The sequence below is a fragment of the Salmo salar genome, chromosome 27 (assembly GCF_965601325.2).
Source record: "Salmo salar chromosome 27, fSalSal1, whole genome shotgun sequence".
Classification (NCBI taxonomy): Eukaryota; Metazoa; Chordata; class Actinopteri; order Salmoniformes; family Salmonidae; genus Salmo; species Salmo salar.
In genome coordinates, this window is record NC_138317.1 from 31,751,424 (window position 1) to 31,759,560 (window position 8,137).

At 43.0% G+C, this 8,137-nt stretch overlaps 1 non-coding gene across 1 annotated transcript; it reads right to left on the bottom strand.

Annotated features, from left to right (window-relative positions):
* Positions 1 to 3,317: 3,317 nt before the first annotated feature.
* LOC106588869 (uncharacterized) lies at positions 3,318 to 6,524 on the bottom strand. Its single transcript, XR_014382941.1, has 2 exons — positions 6,037 to 6,524; positions 3,318 to 3,664 (listed from the first exon to the last, which is right to left on the bottom strand). It is a non-coding gene; the product is annotated as an uncharacterized LOC106588869 (transcript).
* Between the last annotated feature and the right edge of the window lie 1,613 nt (positions 6,525 to 8,137).

Sequence of the window (8,137 nt, forward strand, 5' to 3'; positions counted from 1 at the left end):
CGGCTGACAGTCCGACGGACTAATCTGGGTTTGACGAATGCCAGGAGAACGCTACCTGCCCCAATGCATAGTGCCAACTGTAAAGTTTGGTGGAGCAGGAATAATGATATGGGGCTGTTTTTCAGGGTTTGGGTTTGGCCCCTTAGTTCCAGTGAAGGGAAATCTTAACACTACAGCATGCAATGACATTCTAGATGATTCTTTGCTTCCAACTTTTTGGCAACAGTTTGGGGAAGGCCCTTTCCTGTTTCAGCATGACAATGCCCCCGTGCACAAAGCGAGGTACATACAGAACTGGTTTGTCGAGATCGATGTGGAAGAACTTGACTGGCCTGCACAGAGCCCTCACCTCAACCCCATCGAACACCTCTGGCCACCGTTACTAACCCTAACCCTACAACCCTGCTGCACCACTGCACCTTAATGATGTTGACCACCGTTACTAACCCTAACCCTACAGCCCTGCTGCACCACTGCACCTTAATGATGTTGACCACCATTACTAACCCTAACCCTACAGCCCTGCTGCACCACTGCACCTTAATGAATGTTGGCCACCGTTACTAACCCTAACCCTACAGCCCTGCTGCACCACTGCACCTTAATGATGTTGGCCACCGTTACTAACCCTAACCCTACAGCCCTGCTGCACCACTGCACCTTAATGATGTTGGCCACCGTTACTAACCCTAACCCTACAGCCCTGCTGCACCACTGCACCTTAATGATGTTGACCACCGTTACTAACCCTAACCCTACAGCCCTGCTGCACCACTGCACCTTAATGATGTTGACCACTGTTACTAACCCTAACCCTACAGCCCTGCTGCACCTTAATGATGTTGACCACCGTTACTAACCCTACAGCCCTGCTGCACCTTAATGATGTTGACCACCGTTACTAACCCTACAGCCCTGCTGCACCTTAATGATGTTGACCACCGTTACTAACCCTACAGCCCTGCTGCACCTTAATGATGTTGACCACCGTTACTAACCCTACAGCCCTGCTGCACCTTAATGATGTTGACTAATTTAACAAATTTTCAATCAACTAATGTTGACTGAGATGTTGGCTAGTTGGCACTCAATGCTATCAAAGGGAACATTATTGTTTTATGAACTATTCAGAGTAAAAACTAAAGTGTGTGTGTGTGTGTGTGTGTGTGTGTGTGTGTGTGTGTGTGTGTGTGTGTGTGTGTGTGTGTGTGTGTGTGTGTGTGTGTGTGTGTGTGTGTTCAGACAGAGAGCTGGACTGGAGTTTAGTAGACAATGGGGGAAAAACCGAAACGTGACGTTCTGGGCTGCTTACAGGCAGCTACACAAAAACAAGATCCCACAATCACAGGTGGGAAAAGGGCTGCCTAAGTATGATTCCCAATCAGAGACAACGATAGACAGCTGCCTCTGATTAGGAACCATACTCGGCCAAAAACAAAGAAATAAACAACATAGAATGCCCACCCCACATCACACCCTGACCTAACCACATAGAGAAATAAAACGGCTCTCTAAGGTCAGGGCGTGACAGCTATACATTTGTGCTGCTGCTAATGTTGATCACTAGTAGGTCTACTGTATATATTTGTATTGATGACTGTCAGACCTATGACACTATAACTGTGTGTCATTGTGATCCATATAGATTGTATATGTTCAATGTTCTTTTTTGCTGCAAAACCAATTGCCCTCTGGGACAAATACAGTTTAAACTTGAACTTGAAGTGAGCTTTTAACGTCCACAGAGAATGATCTAGAATACAAATATGTTATTAGATATATATATATATATATATATATATATATATTAAGTCAGCTGTATGCTAATGTGTGTCTAATGAAAGCCTTTTGATCTATGAACTGTCATGTGCCCGTGTTCTACTTCTCGCTCTTCTACAGCAGAGTATAAATTAAGGAATTAGAGGCAGTTTGTCTCATAGTCTCTCTGCGCACAACGCATAAATCCTGTCCCCGCATTAATATGTGAGAAATGATCTTTGAAAACAATGATTTTTTTGTCTTGAGAGATTATTTTTTTTAATAAGCTAAAAATAATCTAAAGAGAGAAAATGTGCAGTTGATTAAAAAGTCCTTGCCTTGAACAACAATAAAGAATAATTAAGATGATTTCACTTTGTATGCATCGCCGGTTACTGTGTGGAGGTGCTTTTAAAAATATAAAAATAGCTTCTCTGAAGGATTTAATCTTCTTTGAATGGTGTTTATGACTTGTGTTTATGACCTGCCTTCAGCATGGACAACAGTTTATGGTTAGATGCACCTGACACTAGGGCTAACATTGATACCAAATTATAACGTTTCTGGCCATCATCTACTAATGTGTCATGTCCGCAACGGTCATGTGAGGTGACGTGTATATTTTGGGATGTGAACACTCAGTTTGTTTGTTTGACCTGACGAAGATCTGTTTGGGATGGAAACATTGTCAATAAATCAGTGAATTGGGAGCTTTTTACAGTTATCTTGTACCCCAGAACATGTGTGTCTGTGAGGGGTGGATGTACAGTAGGAGGTAAACACAGAACAACATTTGATGAGACCACAGGAGGTTGGTGGCACCTTAATTGGGGAGGACGGGCTCGTGTTAATGGCTGGAGCGGAGTCGGTGGAATGGTATCAAATACATCCAATACATGGTTTCTTTGTGTTTGATGCCATTCCATCTGCTCCGTTCCAGACATTATTATGAGCTGTCCTCCCCTCAGCAGCCTCCACTGGATGAAACTGAACCTGTGTGGCTGGACTTTTTAGTGACCAAAAAGAGGTTGTCACGTCCTGACCAATATTTAGGTATTATTTGTATTATATTTTGGTCAGGACGTGGCAGAGGTATATTTGTTTTGTATTATGGGGTTTTGTGTGTGGTGTAGTGGGGTGTTAGTTGTTGGTATAGGTTCTAGGTTTGTTTTTCTATGTATAGTTAATTGGGGTTGGACTCCCAATTGAAGGCAGGTGTGTTGAGTTGCCTTTGATTGGGAGTCCTATATAATAGGGTGTGTTTGTCTTTGTGTTTTGTGGGTAGTTGTATTTTGCACTGCGTTTATTTATGCCTGTAAAACTGTCACTAGTCTTATTTAGTTTTCTTGTTTTTCCGTGGTCAACGTCCTTTAATAAATATGTTGTTGAACACGCAACCCGCTGCGTATTGGTCTACTTTCTCCGACGATGATTTCGCTATATCGTCTGACGACGAAGAAATCCGTGACAGAGGTAGAACATACAAACAAAGGAAAAATCAGTAAGAGATATTACATACAGTACAACACACATACAAATGACATGCATACAAAATAAAATTGAAATACAGACATTTTTATATAGGTAACATTATAGTGACCAAATGATCTTGAATCATAAGGGACTCACACAGTGAAAAGCAGGAAGCCACTAAATGTACTTTTGCGTTGTGAATCGTCAAAGATGTGTGTGTTGGCCGCAAGACGCGTGTACACCTGATCTCCCCTGTTCAGCTGAAGGGTAGCTCCATTCACCACTGTGTCAGCAATGTCCGCTCTACTGGAATGATCCATAGCAGTGACCACTCTATGTCCATTTTTGAACAAGGCACACACTATTCTCCATTCACCCCCTGCATGGCTGTAGAAAGTGAAGTATACTCCTCTCACTGGTGCTGTGAATAATCCTGAATCAAGAGAGAGGGTGTATTACAACCAGAGCATGTACAGTAGATTACCGTACTTCAGATGCATCAACACAAACACACGCACGCACACACCCACCAACACATGCTCGCCACACATACGCACAAAAACATGTGCATGCATAGTATACATGCACACGTACACACACACACACACACGTACACACACACATACACATACACACACGTATGTTCACACACGTACACACACACACATTATTGCTCCTTCCTCGCAGCGGTCTAAGGCACTGCATCTCAGTGCTTGAGGCGTCACTACAGACACCCTGGTTCGAATCCAGGCTGTATCACAACTGGCCATGATTGGGAGTCCCATAGGGCGGCGCACAATTGTGCCAGCGTCATCCGGGCTTGCCCGGTGTAGGCCTTCATTGCAAATAAGAATTTGTTCTTAGCTGACTTGCCTAGTTACAGTTGAAGTCGGAAGTTTACATACACTTAGGTTGGAGTCATTAAAACACGTTTCTCAACCACTCCACACATTTCTTGTTAACAAACTGTAGTTTTGGCAAGTCGGTTCGGACATCTACTTTGTGGATGACACAAGTCATTCTTCCAGCAATTGTTTACAGACAGATTATTTCACTTATCATTCACTGTATCACAATTCCAGTGGGTCAGAAGTTTACATACACTAAGTTGACTGTGTCTTTAAACAGCTTGGAAAATTCCAGAAAATTATGTCATGGCTTTAGAAGCTTCTGATAGGCTAATTGAGATCATTTGTGTCAATTGGAGGTGTACCTGTGGATGTATTTCAAGGCCTACCTTCAAACTCAGTGCCTCTTTGCTTGACATCATGGGAAAATCAAAAGAAATCAGCCAAGACCTCAGAAAAAAATTGTAGACCTCCACAAGTCTGGTTCATCCTTGGGAGCAATTTCCAAATGCCTGAAGGTACCATGTTCATGTGTTCAAACAATAGTACGCAAGTATAAACACCATGGGACCACACAGCCGTCATACCGCTCAGGAAGGAGATGCGTTCTGCCTCCTAGAGATGAACGTATTTTGGTGCGAAAGTGCAAATCAATCCCAGAACAACAGCAAAGGACCTTGTGAAGATGCTGGCGGAAACAGGTACAAAAGTATCTATGTCGACATAACCTGAAAGGCTGCTCAGCAAGGAAGAAGCCACTGCTCCAAAACCGCCATAAAAAAAGCCAGACTACGGTTTGCAACTGCACATGGGGACAAAGATCATACTTTTGGAGAAATTTCCTCTGGTCTGATAAAACAAAGATGGAATTGTTTGGCCATAGTGACCATTGTTATGTTTGGAGGAAAAGGGGGGAGGCTTGCAAGCCGAAGAACACCATCCCAACCGTGAAGCACGGGGGTGGCAGCATCATGTTGTGGGGGTGCTTTGCTGCAGGAAGGACTGGTGCACTTTACAAAATAGATGGCATCATGAGGAAGGAAAATTATGTGGATATATTGAAGCAACAAAGTCAAGGTATTGGAGTGGCCATCACAAAGCCCTGACCACAATCCCATAGAAAATGTGTGGGCAGAACTGAAAAAGCATGTGCGAGCAAGGAGGTCTACAAACCTGACTCAGTTACACCAGCTCTGTCAGAGGAATGGGCCGAAATTCACCCAATTTATTGTGGGAAGCAAGAGGAAGGCTACCCGAAACGTTTGACCCAAGTTAAACAATTTTTAAGGCAATTATACCAAATACTAATTGAGTGTATGTAAACTTCTGACCCACTGGGAATGTGATGAAAGAAATAAAAGCTGAAATAAATCATTCTCTCTACTATTTTTCGGACATTTCACATTCTGAAAATAAAGTGGTGATCCTAACTGACAGGGAATTTTTACTAGGATTAAATGTCAGGAATTGTGAAAAACTGAGTTTAAATGTGCTTGGCTAAGGTGTATGTAAACTTCCGACTTCAACTGTAAATAAAGGTACAAAAATGTAAAAGAAATATCTTAAGTAACTCTTCCCACAATCAAAACAATGGTGCGATTTCTCTCCTGTGTGTGTTCGCTGGTGTATTTTAAGTTCTGATGAAGATTTGCAACGTTTCCCATGCATTACATCTAACAGGGCTGTATGCAATGCCATAATTTGAGATGACATCATTATAGACCAATGTGACATCAATACTGACAGGTCCAAAATGATTCAAACTTCCCAGTGAAGCGGAGAATGCCACTTTTGGTTGGCCTATAAAGAAGATAATGGTATTCTGTTTTTATTATATCAAGTTAAATTTCCAGTAACGTTTTGTCATGCTGTGAGAAATCAAGCCTCATGAAAGTCTCCTCTGTTACAAAAGAACAACCACAGTATAGAACATCACTGGTATGGTAAAATAGTGTACCTCTTCTCTGCATGCTCAGCCTCTGCAGCATGATGCTCTGTTTCTCCATTGTAGCTCTCAGCTCAGACACCAGGACTCTCTCCTCTTCTAAGAGACCCTCAGCAGCTGTCAGCCTGGCCTCCAGTGACACCTCCTCTACCCCCTTCCTCTCAGCCTGAATGGTATTCATCCTCATCCTCTGGCACCCACTCTCTCTCTCCCACCGTCTCTCCCTCTCTCTTACTCCACTCTGTTCTCTTTCACCATCGCTCCTTCTCTCTGACCCTCACCCCACTCCCTCTATCTGTCCTTTTCCTGTGAGGATCTGTTTCTCCATGACACCGTTAGTGAGACCCTGTTCTCCAAGCAGGCACCGAAACACTAGAGCCAGAGTTAGAGTTGCTCTCTCTATCATTCTTCTGTGCTGGAAGTTAAGTATTGCTTTTCTTCTGTAGGCTACAGTTAAGTCAGTCTTCTGTTTCTACTCCTCAGTCCCACTGCCTTTTATACATGTTGCACTAAAGCACATGTTAAATACTAGCAGCATGTACTGATTTGGTAATGTAAATGTTGTAAAACTGTTATACAACTAAGGTCAAAGTGTTTGTTTATGGGCATAGATCGGTCTTCATTTGCCCATAAACATACACTTTGACCTTAGTTTTATAACAGTTTCATAACATTTACATTACCTGCTGCTATTAACATGTGGTTTAGTAGAACATTTATAAATCTTAATTTGTTTTCAATAGTAAAACGTGTCTGATAAATACCTCTGTGCATCGTGGGTCGTTCTACCAATTCGGTGCCTTTTGAGATGTGTAAATTGGTGAAAAATATTTTGGATTTCACCTCTTTTTAACATTCTGTCCTAAAAAAAATCCCATCTCAAGAGGTTAAATAAAAAAAAACTATAGTAAGTGCCAATTAAGTTTTGTTTTATTACAGCCTTATTCTAAAATGGATTAAATAAAAAAAATCCTCATCAATCTACACACAATAACCCATTATGACAAAGTGAAAACAGGTTTTTAGAAATGTTTTCTAATTTATTAAACCTTCAAAACAGAAATACCTTATCTGTGTAGTGTAAGTAGTCAGACCCTTTGCTATGAGACTTGAAATTGAGCTCAGGTGCATCCTGTTTCCATTGATCATCCTTGAGATGTTTCTACAACTTGATTGGAGTCCACCCGTGGTAAATTCAATTGATTGGACATTATTTGGAAAGGCACACCTGTCTATATAAGGTCCCACAGTTGTCAGTGCATGTCAGAGCAAAAACCAAGCCATGAGGTCGAAGGAATTGTCTATAGAGCTCCGAGACAGGATTGTGTCGAGGCACAAATCTGTGGAAGGGTACCAAAACATTTCTGCAGCATTGAAGGTCCCCAAGAACACATTGGCCTCCATCATTCTTAAATGGAAGAAGTTTGGAACCACCAAGACTCTTCCTAGAGCTGGCCACCTGGCCAAACTGAGCAATCGGGGGAGAAGGGTCTTGATCAGGGAGGTGACCAAGAACCCGATGGTCACTCTGGCAGAGCTCCAGAGTTCCTCTGTGGAGATGGGAGAATCAGAATCAGGCCTTAATGGTAGAGTGGCCAGACAGAAGCCTATCCTCAGTGCAAGGCACATGACAGCTCGCATGGAATTTGCCAAAAGGCACCTAAAGGACTCTCGGACCATGAGAATGATTAAACCAAGATTGAACTCTTTTGCCAGAATGCCAAGTGTCACGTCTGGAGGAAACCTGGCACCATCCCTACAGTGAAGCATGGTGGTGGCAGCATCATGCTGTGGGGATGTTTTTCAGCGGCAGGGACTGGGAGACTAGTCAGGATCGAGAGAAAGATGAACGGAGCAAAGTACAGAGAGATCCTTGATGAAAACCTGCTCCAGAGCGCTCAGAACCTCAGACTGGGGCGAAGGTTCACCTTCCAACAGGACAACGACCCTATGTATGTACACAGCCAAGACAACACAGGAGTGGCTTCGGGACAAGTCTCTGAATGTCCTTGAGTGGCCCAGCCAGAGCCTGGACTTGAACCCGATCGAACATCTCTGGAGAGACCTGAAAATAGCTGTGCATCGACGCTCCCCATCCAACCTGATAGGCTTG